Here is a 14,937-nt window from a genome sequence, read left to right on the forward strand (position 1 = left end):
ATTGTGTGCACACAAAAGGCTTATTTCTGTCAAAGGGAGAGACAGAGACCTTCCCTGGTAGACATTACTGCAGTCAGCATGCTACATGGATGGGTTATTGGGTCAAAGGAGTGCTCTCTGACACAGATTCACAGTAAAGGTCCTTACACATCGGGAGCGTTTTTTCGTGTGATTAATTCGCACATCAATACTATTTTCCAAACCTATATCAGTCAATGCAACCGTGCATACCAACGGTGAAGTTTCGCTGAGCGTTATTGCGCCATTTATTTTTTCGGACGGTTTCGGTCGATTTTTCAGAAATTCGCTTCCAACGTGTACACATCTGTTGCTGTGATTGACAGGTGGGTCAATATTCGCATCGCAATTTCGTGCTGTATTCGCATCGCTCTTGGTGCGTAACAGCCTTAATTTGTGAATACAATTTGAGAGAAATAAGCCATACATGTATGCATAGAAAAAGTATTGGATTTAGCTTTAGCTTTATTTATTTATTTTTTAATCAGGGACAGTGCACATTAATCAACATCAATATCAATGTAAATGTGCCAGGGTTAGCTTAAGGGCTAATTTGCACCTGTAGTCCCTGAGCAGGAGACAATCAAAAGGTACATTAAAAATAATTAATACAAAACACATGATAGAAATAGAAATAGAAAAAGTATTGGATTTATTATTTCAACTGGTAAAAAAATGGTAGCAAAACAAAAATGTGTTTATATTTTTGTTCAGTACATTTTAGCTATTTTTCCTACAGTTGAATGTTTGAGCTTCACTATGGAGAATAATGTATGTGCAGAGTTTGATACTACAAGGCTTTTTCAGATGTATCTGCTGAAAGTGTAATGTTTCTCTCTGCTCATTAAAAAATCCAGGTTCCTCAGAGCATGATTTGTGACATCACAAATTATGTGTAACTTGAATATTGGACTAATCCTGGACCAATTTTCAACTTAAAACAAGTGTAATGTGACCTGGAGGCTTCACGTTTCACATTACACATATATGTTGAATATTGGCCCAGGATTAGTCCAATATTCAAGGTAAACAGTATTTGTGATGTCACAATTCATGCTCTGAGGAATCTGGATTTTTCTATGAGCAGAGAGAAACATTACACTTTCAGCAGACAAATCGGAATTATCATTCCTATAGTAAAATGAAAAGATAGATGTCCTTCTCTTCTGTGTGTTCAGTAGAAAGCTTGAAGCACCCTACTTGCTAGTCAGTTTAGCACAATGAATCAAAAGCTATCAAGTACCGGTACTCATCCAAACTTATATAAATCGCTCTCATGTACATTGCTAATACCAACCAATACCTAACAATCACGATATTTCGTCCCACGAAATTTCGCGATATCAAAGTCCGACGAAAACGTGACGATATCGTGAAGATGAAAAACTATATTCCGAGAAAAAGAACCTCTGAACATGCTGCACTGACGGGCCGGCACGATCTGTATTCTCTCATTATCTTTTTCATTGCTTTGCTTGAAATGGGGACTAAACTGACGCTCATTAAATAACCGACAAGATTAAATGCGCTATTTATAGACTAATGCATTGATGGCGAAGTTTGCGCTACACTTATTCACGTTTCCCCGTGCGGTGTTATCCCCATGCGGACCGCGTGTTTCAGTGGATGACAGCAGCGCACTGGCTGTGTGTCTGCCGCCTGCACTGGCAGAGGCACGGACGGACACTCTGACAGGGAGACCCCACCAGACCAAGTGGCAGGCGAGATGTTTCCCCTCATCTCTAGACCTACAGTAGTCTGAAATGAACTATTTCATGCCATTGTTTCCACGGGGACAACATGTCGGGTAAGCAGTTAAAGAGATACTCAATACACACTGTGATATCCACTCCAACAAGACTTGCTTACTTGACGCCACTTTTTCAATAAAAACACATTTATGCAATGACTTTACAAAATGTATATTTATGTTGCATCATTTAGCCTGTGCTGTGCTGTGCATGAGCAGCAGCTAAAAGTTATAAAACTAAGCGTGAGCCTTCATTGTTGTGAAAGTCTAGTGAGTGTGCTGCGGGGGTGTTCGACTTGTTGACGCCTCGCCTTACTGTGCTCGCCTGCTCTCGTCTGCTTTCCAGGCGAGGCGGCAGTCAACTCAAATGAGCCTATTGTCACCGATAGTTACAGGTGAGCTTACAACCTTTATCTGAAGGTAGTAGAAGTATATGGATGCATCGGGACCACTGGGGGAGCGAGCCAACACCAGTCAAAGCTGTCGGGGTACCCCCCCCCCACGGCCCACGCAGGACACTAAACCCGGAAAAGACACACAGCAGACATGCTGTGTATTTCTGATATCGTTTTGTTTAATCCTGGCTTCTTCTGACGTGAATAGATCAATAAAATGTTTTCCAGGTATTCCTAGGCTGCAAACTTGTTTTAACATGCAAATCGGAGTGGTTTCTGATGAAAATAAAGTAACGTTATGTTATGTCAGACTGTTCTCATCCCCATCCCAAAGCCGTCGCCTCTGCCATGCAGTGCTGGGGAGCACTGCTGCTCGGCTGCGCGCGCCCCCGCGGCCCGGAGCTTGCGGCTCGTGCATGAGCATACCATAGGGGAGGCAGCCATCAGCGCCTGACTGGCCGGGAGAGAGTGCTTCCAAGTCGGACTGATAATATAAACAACATAATTTGAGCTTATCCAGGTAAGATATTAATAAAATATTGACACATTCAGCGGAAAACTAACTATAATTAACACGTTCACTGCCAATGACGTGTTGATACGTCAAAAAAAATCCAACGGTTGACTGCCAATGACGAGTTGATACGTCAAAAAAAAAAAAAAAAAATTGACGGTGGGATGTGCATCTAACCCTTTTACATCTTCTATATAAATATGGGAGCCACCGAACGTGTACAACCCATTCCACCGACCCACTAAGTGGCGACAGTGCTCTCCAGACTAGAAAAAGCCGAGCCAAAACTGCAGGGGAACGCGCGATGAAACCATTCTCATACTGTAAAATGGATTGGCGAAAACGCTTTCGCGCTGGTTGCTGGCGGTGGGGGATTGCAAATTTGCATAATAGATTATGGGTGCAACACACTTTGAAACACGCAGCATAAATAAGACCAGAATCGCAAAAGCTTCATCAAAGCTCTCAACCGAAACCCCAAGAAACGAGCGAGCCCATCCAGACTTGCCCAGCGGCCGCCAGCAGACAGGAGCAGCAGCAGCAGCAGCAGAAACGAGCTTGTGACACGCCCGCTGCAGCCAAGAAGAACACACACGGAGGGAGGAGTTTGAAGGAGAGGGGGGTTTCCTGCTGTTATGGAGGAAATTACTGTTCAAAACTATTGTTTAGATGTCTGACGTCTTACTGATGCCAAAAATGAATGGTTAAAGTGACTGTTCTATCGAATTTCACAAAAAGCTATTTATCTCAGCTTAAATTTTCAGACGCTGAAACCATGCTGTATTCAAGTGCTAATGCCTACATAACTACTAACTCTACAAACTAACTCTTTTAGACAGAGAAAGCACACATTCTATTAGTTCTTTTGAGATATTTTGTGTTCACAAAATCTTAGCAGAAAATAATCCTCGGGTCTTGAAAGATGAGCCAGAATCCTCAAAAAAAACCTTTGGCAGAAGCTACCTACAGAAAAAAAAAAACGGCTGGCAGTGAATGTGTTAAGACATGTCCCAACTTTGACGACGTTTGGTTCAGTATTTTAAGAGCAAACAGGTTTTTTAACTTCCTGAAAAGTTGCTGTTTTGGAGATTCGTGGTCCTGCCACGACAACAACGAAATACTACAAAGAGATACTCAACACTTTTTCCTGTTGAAAATCAATACTGTATTGGAAATTAGCTGTGTTCTTGATGAATCCAGGTCAAAGTCCTGACATTTACTGTAAAACTGAGTAATTCCTCATCTCTTCTCACATGCCTATGCAAACAGACTGACATTTATATATTTTTAAAAACAAACACAACCTAGGCTATCTGATGTACTCTAAAACTAAACCTAGACTACTAAATACTACAATTTACACTATGCAGTGTAATCAAAATGTTCCACAAATCTCTCTCTCTCTCTATTCACCAATTCTCCACACTCCATAGTCCTAGCATGGTGTGCAGCCACTTTTATAAACTTTGGCTGGGAGGGGCCTAGGCACGAGAGATGGGCGGGCTGGGTTTGGCGACGTCACTGATCAAGCTACGTCACTGATCAAGAGCTCAGCCAATAGAAAGGGAGGAAAATTGGGAGTCTACAGCTGGCCCTTTTGCCTTTTTGGTTTGCATGGAACTGCATGGGTATGTGAAAAGAGATGAGGAATAACTCAGATTTACAGTAAATGTCAGGACTTTGACATGGATTCCTCAAGAACACAGCTAATTTCCAATATATATTGATTTTCAGCAGAAGAAAGTGGAAAAAGTGTTGAGTATCTCTTTAACACGTTCACTGCCGTGGACGAGATATCTCGTCAAGCAGAAACCAACGGTTGACTGCCGTGGACGAGATATCTCGTCCAAAAAAAAAATATTATTTTTTTGACGGTGGGACGTCGATCAACCCCTTTTACATCTCCTATTAAAATATGGGAGGTATTGAATGTGTATAATCTATTTTACCGACCCACTAAGTGGCGACAGTGCTCTCCAGACGAGAGAAAGCCAAGAAAAAACAGCCGCGTGAGGAAGCCATTCTCATGAAAATGGATTGGCGAAAACGCTTTCGCTTTCGCGCAGGGAGCTGGCGGTGGGGGGTTGCAAATTTGCATAATAGATTACGGGTGAAACACACTTTGAAACACGCAGCATAAATAAGACAAGAATCGCAAAAGCTTCATCAAAGCTCTCAACCGAAACCCCAAGAAACGAGCGAGCCCATCCAGACTCGCCCGACGAGGCAGCACAGACAGCAACTCGCTTGTCACACACCCGCTGCAGCCACGGAGGGAAGAGGAGAACACACACGGAGGGAGGAGTTTGAAGGAGAGGGGGGTTTCCTGCTGTTATGGAGGAAATTACTGTTCAAAACTATTGTTTAGATGTCTGACGTCTTACTGATGCCAAAAATAAATGGTTAAAGTGACTGTTCTATCGAATTTCACAAAAAGGCATTTTTCTCACCTTTCATTTTCAGACGCTGAAACCATGCTGTATTCAACTGCTAATACCTACATAACTACTAACTCTACAAACTAACTCTTTTAGACAGAGAAAGCACACATTCTATTAGTTCTTTTGAGATATTTTGTGTTCAGAAAAGAAAAGAAAGTACAGAAAAGAATCCTCGGCTCTTGAAAGATGAGCCAGAATCCTAAAAAAAAAACCTTGGCAGAAGCTACCTACAGTATTGAAAAAACGGCTGGCAGTGAATGTGTTAAGAAGGAATGAAAATAGTAAAAAAAAAAAAATGGGAATACCTACTACTGCTTTTATGTGAACTATTAAGTGTCTCTGGCCTCACCTTCCTCTTACTGGCAGAATGGTATTCACAAGGTGTCAGGACCTCCTCCTCCTGTCGAGCTGAGCAGCAGACTGCTCTCTCTGTCCCAGGCTCCTCAGGTCCTCCCTAAAAGTGACAGCACTTCCACCGTTTGACTTGAGGGAATTATTATTATTTGGCACAAACGCCCCCTTGGACTGAAGGATGAACTGAATAGATTTTGGTGGTCAAACGCCAAGGTCACTGTGACCTCATGTCTGTCCCATTCCCATGAACACAATATCTCAGGAATGCCTGGAGATAATGTAATTTCACCTGGCACAAACACCCACTTGGACTCACAGGCTGGTCCCTCAAATTGCCAAGACTGCTTTTCAACACAACTGCTAATAACTTTCAAGCTACGTAGCTTGCTAACCTTATCGGTGTTTCCAACCGAGCGGCGTCACTGTAACTACCTGCGCCCCTACCAGTCACAGTGAGGATTCAGCAGACAGACATGCAGACAGACATGACATGCAGACAGTCAATGCAATGTGGCTGTGCTGTGATCACTGAAATCAAAAGAGGTCACGCATAAATGACACAGGCTGATTGGTCCAGGATTATGTGAGATTAGCTGCGGAGAGAGACAGAGTTGATGTACACTTACCACATATTCTTTGACCAGTGTATCCAGGTCTTCATTGAGGTAGACACTAAGGACCCTCAGGACACAATCCTGTTTTGTGTATATGTCTTGATTCTGAAACAAGCACACAACAACATCCCAAAGAATTACATCACAATTGCTCAAGTGACATCACTAACGACATCACAATCGTGATACAAACCACCGCCCGCTTCGCCAATTTTAACGAAGATAAAATCACTGTTGGCTTGCAAATCGATTCGTTTTTTCTAGAAAAGACAGGAGGAGAAGGAATGAGGGGGTGGTGAAGAAGTAGAAAAAAAACACTTACATTAGCTGTCTGTGCCATTATGGTGCCGATTGTCTTTCCTGCAGATCCTCCTTTGGCACGGAAAACCTTTATCAGGTCATCAGAAATAAAGATTTTAGTGAACATTTAGTGAACGTTTTAGTTTAGAGGGGTTGTTTTCAAACATGCTTTAGGTTGAGAATGTCATTTGTGAGCATGTGCTTAGGTATAAATTAAGTACCCAGTTCACAGATCACAGACTGGAAGAGGTCAGGTCAGTGGGGTGGCTGCAGGGACAGGGAAGTCTGCTGACATCATTCTATGTTGGAGCAATATGGAGAGAGATATTAGAAGATGGAGACAGAGAAGAGAAGGGGGCATGTAAATTACATGAGGAGAGGGATCACATCTAATTGTCTCAATGAACAATTGGAAACATTTGAAATTTAAAACTATATACTCACTGTGTGTGCTGTCAGCTCGCAGGCAGCAGCAGGTCAGGTCACAGACAGCAGGTCAATGGGCTGACTGCAGGGACATGGAGGTCAGCTGACATTAAATGCTGAAACAACCTGGAGAGATATTGGAGGCAGGAGACAGAGAGAAGAAGAGATGACAGGCACTATAATTAGAAACTAACATTACAAACAAAGACCTAACAACTAAGATTCAACATAATTTTGCCATAGTGAGTAATCATAGTGGATTCTCGGTTTATCCGTTGGCCTGCGCTCGCTCACTCCCAGGCATTATAACAGACAACAGATAAATCAAGAGCCTACACTAAAACGCGTTCCAAGTGTTGATAATCTTAATATGCATGATCAGAAGGTGTAAGTGGCAGCAATGTGGAAGCTAGTGTAGAGGTGAGTGACTAAGCTAAAAAAAATAAACATAACAGCACAAATATTTGACAAAATCTCTACATAATTATACACTATTTACCCTAATGAGACAATATGTATGGTTAAAATTGACTAATGACATCACAACAGTCATCCAAAATTTAAAATGAGATACTCAGAATTGTGTCTACCAAATTATATGCTTTTATCACAAAATGCACAATTGTTATGGAATGTTTTAGCTAAGCTGCACGATAAGGGGGGAATCAAACGCATGTGCACGCTCTCCACTGGCTATGTCTATTGTCTAGTGATAGACATGCTATCTTTTCCTATACAACAACGATTTAACAGTTAGCAGAGCCCCCTTACTGCCAAATTAGCATGCCATGGTTTGCCTACTTTGATCAGACAGTGCAGCTAGCTCTTCTGGGGGGAGTAATGTTGAACAACGTTACGCGCTAATTTGCATATCAATATGCGCTAATTAAGTAACTACTAACGACTCTGACTGCTCAATGCTCACCTCACAGTTTCATTGATCATGAGTGGGTTGAACGATTGTGTGGACTGTGGAGGACCACGACACTGAGGACATGATATGACAGAGGACAAGTAGCTAATAGGCAGCTAACATTAGCGCCATGCTAAAGTTAGCTAAAAACAGAAATGTAGGGCTAACCAGATATGATGGAACATGACCTAACGTTACAGCATTATTCTTACCTTGTTAGTGAGTTCCTGGGGAGACTGCAATGCTGGGAAAAACTTTAAATTGACAGAAATAGCCCTCCTACAGTGGTACCGTTGCTGCAGCAGGCTGAAAGGCGCAATTCTGAAACTTCCGGGTATGTTCAAGGGTTTTGCAATGATCGCCTTCAAAATAAAAGCGCAGTTTGTTTGTAACTTTCGGAAATGGTAAAAACGGGGGAATATGAGACAACATAAGCACACATGTTCATTGGGATCATTCTACTAAACTTTAACCGAAACTATACTTTGACATAGATATTTAAAACAATTCTGAAAAGCGAAAAACTTAACTTGTTTATTTTATTTTGAAGGGAAGACAAGTAGTGGATTAGTCCAACTAAATTCAATAAAATATGGCTTAAAGAGTGTGTATGTAAATCTATAAAAAGTGACTAACATTATATACACCCTAAAGGAAATAATGCACAATATCTTGTATTTTGAACAATGCTGTTTAATTGAGGTATTAAGATTTACCATGTAGAGATAAGAACATAGATTTCATTGTTATACGACAGACATAAATTGTGTTAGATTTACATCTTCCCAAAATAATCAGTCTGCAGAGAGGCTAGAAGTAGGACCAACATTCCTTTATAACTGGGAACTGGTAATTACGAGTTCAAAGGTCATGAGCTGGGACGATGACGTCACCAGAGCTGGTATTTCCCATTCCAAACTCGTAGGAGCCTCAGCAGCCCCAACCTCAAAAATCCAAGATGGCTGCGCCGCGCAACAACAGATTTATGACATCACTGACGATGTCACAGTGGGATTTATGACATCACTGATGATGTCACAGTGGGATTTCATCAGTGGGATTTATGACACACTGATAATGTCACAGTGGGTGTATGACATCACTCATGATGTCACAGTGGGATTTCATCAGTGAGATTTATGAGGGATTTATGACATCAATGATGATGTCACAGTATGATTTATGACATCACTGGGATTGATGACATCACTGATGTCACAGTGTGATTTATGACATCACTTATGATGTCTGTGAGGAAGTGTGCTTGCCTCGGGTGATGTGTGAAGTGTGCTGGATCGTAGAACCACAGAGATGTCGGTCCTCGGACGCGGTTGAAGGAATACCACTCGTGACCAGGACCTGGCTGGTTGTAAGGCAGCCAGTGACCGGGACCTGGCTGGTTGTAAGGCAGCCAGTGACCAAGAGTGATCGATCAGAACCACAGAGGTGTCGGTCCTCTGATTCGGTCGTGGGAAGGGAAGACATTATGAAGAAGAGGAAGGAAGAATACAGCGTCACAGAACACCTTGTTATATACACCCTCGTTGGTGATGTCACAGCGTCCAGGGAGCTATGACATCATCGGTGACCCCGTAAAGTCCCATCTGCCATCACAGTGAGCCCAGACCGCCTGACATCGGCGATGACCTCACAGGTGAACTCTGACGTCATCATTGATGATGTCACGGCGGTGTCATCGTCATTATGTCGTTGGCGCGTTGGTTCGTGGGCGTCAATTGCCCCAAGAACAGGCCTAGTGGTGGGCCATTATGGACCCTTTTCTACAATGTCAGTGGTATTATGAGGGATTTATGACATCACTGATGATGTCACAGTGGCATTTATGACATCACTGATGATGCCACAATGTGATTTATGACATCACTTATGATGTCACAGTGGGATTTCATCAGTGGGATTTATGACACACTGATAATGTCACAGTGGCATTTATGACATCACTGATGATGTCACAGTGGGATTTATGACATCACTGGGATTGATGACATCACTGATGTCACAGTGTGATTTATGACATCACTTATGATGTCAGTGGTATTATGAGGGATTTATGACATCACTGATGATGTCACAGTATGATTTATGACATCACTGGGATTGATGACATCACTGATGTCACAGTGTGATTTATGACATCACTTATGATGTCAGTGGTATTATGAGGGATTTATGACATCACTGATGATGTCACAGTGGCATTTATGACATCACTGATGATGTCAGAGTGGGATGTATTACATCACAGTGGGACAGAGAAACAGAGAGACACAGACAGACAGACAGAGCCCTAGCTCCCATTTATATGAGAGGGGGACCTGATGGAGGGCAAGTGCATAGTCATAGCGCCACCTACTGGCAACACAAAAAGCACTTCTCGACCAAATTACGCATCGTTAGAGTGGTCACATGGCTATGGTAAAAAAAAAAAAAAAAACCTAAGTACTTTTCCTATGTAAAAATTATAAATGGTTTTCAAGGATAGTACCAGTCGACTCCAAATGACCTGAAACGCACTCCTATCACATCCCCTTTTTTTTTGGCTCAAACACTTGGTAAAAAAAAAAAAAAAAACTATCTCCGGAACGGAAGGTCGCACAGAAATGGGACTGACACCGTTGGATTCCTCGTCGAAAAGTACGTCGCGAGTGCCCCGCCCCTTCCCGAAAAAACGCTTCCTTAGGGTACTTTAGGGCACATATGTAGATTTACATGAAATCGCGATTTCCTCCCTAACCGGAAGTCTGACCGGGAAATAAAAAAGTTTCACCCGACGTACTTTTTCAAGACGGTTCGAATGAGCCCTTGCTCGAGTCTCTCCGACAACGGGAAGTGGTCGAAAAGGGACCCTAAAGTTCCCATGTTTGACCAAAAAACTTTAAATGGCTGTATCTCGGGAAGGAAACGTCGTAGAGAGTCGCGGTTGGTTGCGTTGGATTCCTCGTCTAATTGTCGGAATGAAAAAAAAAAAAAAAAAAAACACCAAGTACTTCAAAAGTTCCAAATCGCATGAAACGTGCTCCTAACACAACCCCACAAAAAAAACCTAAAAACCCATACATTCAAACAGTGTTGAAATCGGGCTATATTCCCCAAAACGTTGGTCTTCTAGCCGTTTTTCACCCTAGTGCTATGATGACATCATCACTGTCATCACTGATGACATCATCGTCAGTCATTACACAACACATTTTTTGTGTCATTTTCTGACATCTGTTTTAAGAGTGTACAAATGGATTTACCGTATAGATGAATTACAGTAAATATATAGTATACATATTTTACAGTATCTTACTAAACATATTACAGTAAGATACTGTTCAAATTACAAATGGATTTACAGTATAGATGAATTACAGTAAATATACTGTATACTCATTTTACAGTATCTTACTAAACATATTACAGTAAGATACTGTTCAAAGTACAAGTGGATTTACAGTAGAGATTAATCACAGTAATTATACTTTATACACACTTTACAGTATCTTACTAAACATATTACAGTAAGATACTGTTCAAATACAAGTTGATTTACAGGAGATATTAATTACAGTAATTATACTGTATACACATTTTACAGTATTTTACTAAACATATTACACAGTAAGATACTGTTCAAACTACGAGTGTATTTACAGCATAGATGAATTACAGTAAACATGCTGTATACACATTTTACAGGATTTCACTAAACATATTACACTAAGATACTGTGTCACAATGTCTTCTCTTGAGTTTTATGGCAGGTGGTGAATTACTGCCACCTCTGGACGATGTACACTTCTGAAAATGTATCCAAAATGACTAGATTCTAGCTATTTGAATCACAGCTAGCCATATTTGAACCATATTCATAAATGTTAAAAGATTCGAATGAATGCATATCTAAACCAAATGCCTATATTTTAACTATTTGAATTACAGCTAGCCATATTTAAACCATATTCATAATTTTTAACTGATTCAGTTTAATTAATCTCAGAAAAAACAGATTTATTTAGATTCTAGGGATTTTGAAGACATACATTTTATGATTATGATTATTTGAATAAAATCTAATAGATGCAAATAACTAATAATTAACTACACCATGATTATTTCTGTGAGTGATACAAGCTCCAACCGAAATTGGAGCGCCAGGACCTCCAGGGAAATTGATTGATAGTGAGGGCTTCTGACTGATGGAAGGTGTCAGGCTGTACAACCCTGAGACCTTCCATCAGACGCTGTCGGGGTGGAAAGTCACCCTAACGGAGAGGGAGCCCTAATGGTGAATGGAAAGGATAGCCAAACGGCACGAGGGCCGCAAAACTTCCCTCAGTGGAATTGGAGCTTAAAAAGGAAGTTTGTGATTCGTTTACTGCACTTCTCCAATGACCAGATTGTGCATAATTTTACGCTTAAAAGGCGTGGTTATAATGCTTAAGTCCGCCTGTAGCGCCGACACCAAAATATCGAGTGGGCTGGTCCATGCCCACTAATCTGTGTTGCACTGGACGCAGTTTATAGGCCGATGCAACGATAGAGCCCATAGTCTTGTATATTTAAACTAAATACATATCTTTATATATGGTAGCAAGATATAAAGGCATTTAAAATTATTCATATATATTTAATATATGTACGGTAGATATGCATATCTTAATATTGATATTTCATATATGTTTAAAACATTTATATTGCATATAAAGATCAAATATATGTCTTAACATATATGATCAAAACATATGATGCCATCTATAAATTATTCATATATATATATTCAATATATGTACATATACATACCGTAATATGTGTATGTCATATAAGCTCAACACCTATATCTTGCATATATAAATTAAATATATATGATTACATATATTGGTGGCAACATATAACACCATTTAAAAATTCACCGTACATAGTTTTGTAATATATGTACATATGTATATCTTAATATTGGTATTTCATATATGTGTTTAACATTTATAATGCATATGAAGATCAAATATATATCTTAACATATATGGTCAAAACATATGATGCCATGTATAAATTATCCGTAAATGCATATTCAATGTATGGCTATTTACAAATCTTAATATGTGTATGTCATATAAGCAGAACACCTATATCCTACAGATATAAATTAAATATATATGATTACATATATGGCGGCAACATATAACGTACATTTAAAAATTAACCGTATATAGTTTTGTAATATATGTACATATGCATATCTTAATATTGGTATTTCATATATGTTTGTAACATTTATATTGCATATAAATATCAAATATATATGTTCACATATATGATCAAAACATATGATGCCATGTATACATTATTTGTATATGTACATTTAATGCATGAACATATACAAATCTTAAAATGTGTATGTCATATAAGCGGAACACCTATATCTTACATATATAAACTAAATATATATGATTACATATATGGCGGCAACATATAGCGTCCATTTAAAAATTTACTGTATATAGTTTTGTAATATATGTACATATGCATATCTTAATATTGGTATTTCATACATGTTTATAACATTTATATTGCATATAAATATCAAATATATATGTTCACATATATGATCAAAACATATGATGCCATGTATACATTATTTGTATATGTACATTTAATGTATGAACATATACAAATCATAAAATGTGTATGTCATATAAGCGGAACACCTATATCTTACATATATAAACTAAATATATATGATTACATATATGGCGGCAACATATAGCGTCCATTTAAAAATTAACCGTATATAGTTTTGTAATATATGTACATATGCATATCTTAATATTGGTATTTCATATATGTTTGTAACATTTATATTGCATATAAATATCAAATATATATGTTCACATATATGATCAAAACATATGATGCCATGTATACATTATTTGTATATGTACATTTAATGTATGAACATATACAAATCTTAAAATGTGTATGTCATATAAGCGGAACACCTATATCTTACATATATAAACTAAATATATATGATTACATATATGGCGGCAACATATAGCGTCCATTTAAAAATTTACTGTATATAGTTTTGTAATATATGTACATATGCATATCTTAATATTGGTATTTCATACATGTTTATAACATTTATATTGCATATAAATATCAAATATATATGTTCACATATATGATCAAAACATATGATGCCATGTATACATTATTTGTATATGTACATTTAATGTATGAACATATACAAATCATAAAATGTGTATGTCATATAAGCGGAACACCTATATCTTACATATATAAACTAAATATATATGATTACATATATGGCGGCAACATATAGCGTCCATTTAAAAATTAACCGTATATAGTTTTGTAATATATGTACATATGCATATCTTAATATTGGTATTTCATATATGTTTATAACATTTATATTGCATATAAATATCAAATATATATTTTCACATATATGATCAAAACATATGATGCCATGTATACATTAATTGTATATGTACATTTAATGTATGAACATATACAAATCTTAAAATGTGTATGTCATATAAGCGGAACACCTATATCTTACATATATAAACTAAATATATATGATTACATATATGGCGGCAACATATAGCGTCCATTTAAAAATTAACCGTATATAGTTTTGTAATATATGTACATATACATATCTTAATATTGATATTTCATATATGTTTATACCATTTATATTGCATATAAATATTAAACATATATGTTAACATGTATGGGCGAAAATATATCCGCCTTATATAAACCTATCATATATGCATATATAATATATGTACATATACAAATCTTAATACGAGTATTCCATATATGTTAAAAATATATATCTCCATATATACGGTGAATGTTTGTATTAGATAATAATATATGTCCTTTATATGTAACATATATGCCTTGATATAGGGGCATATATGCCATATATTACATTTCCGTATGGGATGGCCTACAATCAAACACACTTTAAAGACGGTGGTGATGGTCTGAACCATGGCCTACAATCAAATACACTTTAAAGACTGGTGGTGATGGTCTGAACCATGGCCTACAATCAAACACACTTTAAAGACTGGTGGTGATGGCCTGAACCATGGCCTACAATCAAACACACTTTAAAGACGGTGGTGATGGTCTGAACCATGGCCTACAATCAAACACACT

The 14,937-nt window shown here is 38.4% G+C and overlaps 1 protein-coding gene and 1 long non-coding RNA gene across 2 annotated transcripts in view; one reads left to right on the forward strand and one right to left on the reverse strand.

Moving 5' to 3' along the window:
- The window catches only part of LOC310782428 (exostosin-1), a gene marked incomplete at both ends in the record, with an annotated part of 539,881 nt that overhangs the window by 383,857 nt on the left and 141,087 nt on the right, over positions 1-14,937 (forward strand). The gene's annotated exons all lie outside the window — the stretch shown is intronic.
- On the reverse strand, positions 6,098-6,685 carry LOC310782736. The gene is made up of 3 exons (XR_014553045.1): positions 6,608-6,685; positions 6,409-6,474; positions 6,098-6,191 (listed from the first exon to the last, which is right to left on the reverse strand). It is a non-coding gene; the product is annotated as an uncharacterized lncRNA (long non-coding RNA).

The sequence above is a fragment of the Poromitra crassiceps genome (assembly GCF_964638095.1).
Source record: "Poromitra crassiceps genome assembly, chromosome: 9".
NCBI lineage: Eukaryota > Metazoa > Chordata > Actinopteri > Beryciformes > Melamphaidae > Poromitra > Poromitra crassiceps.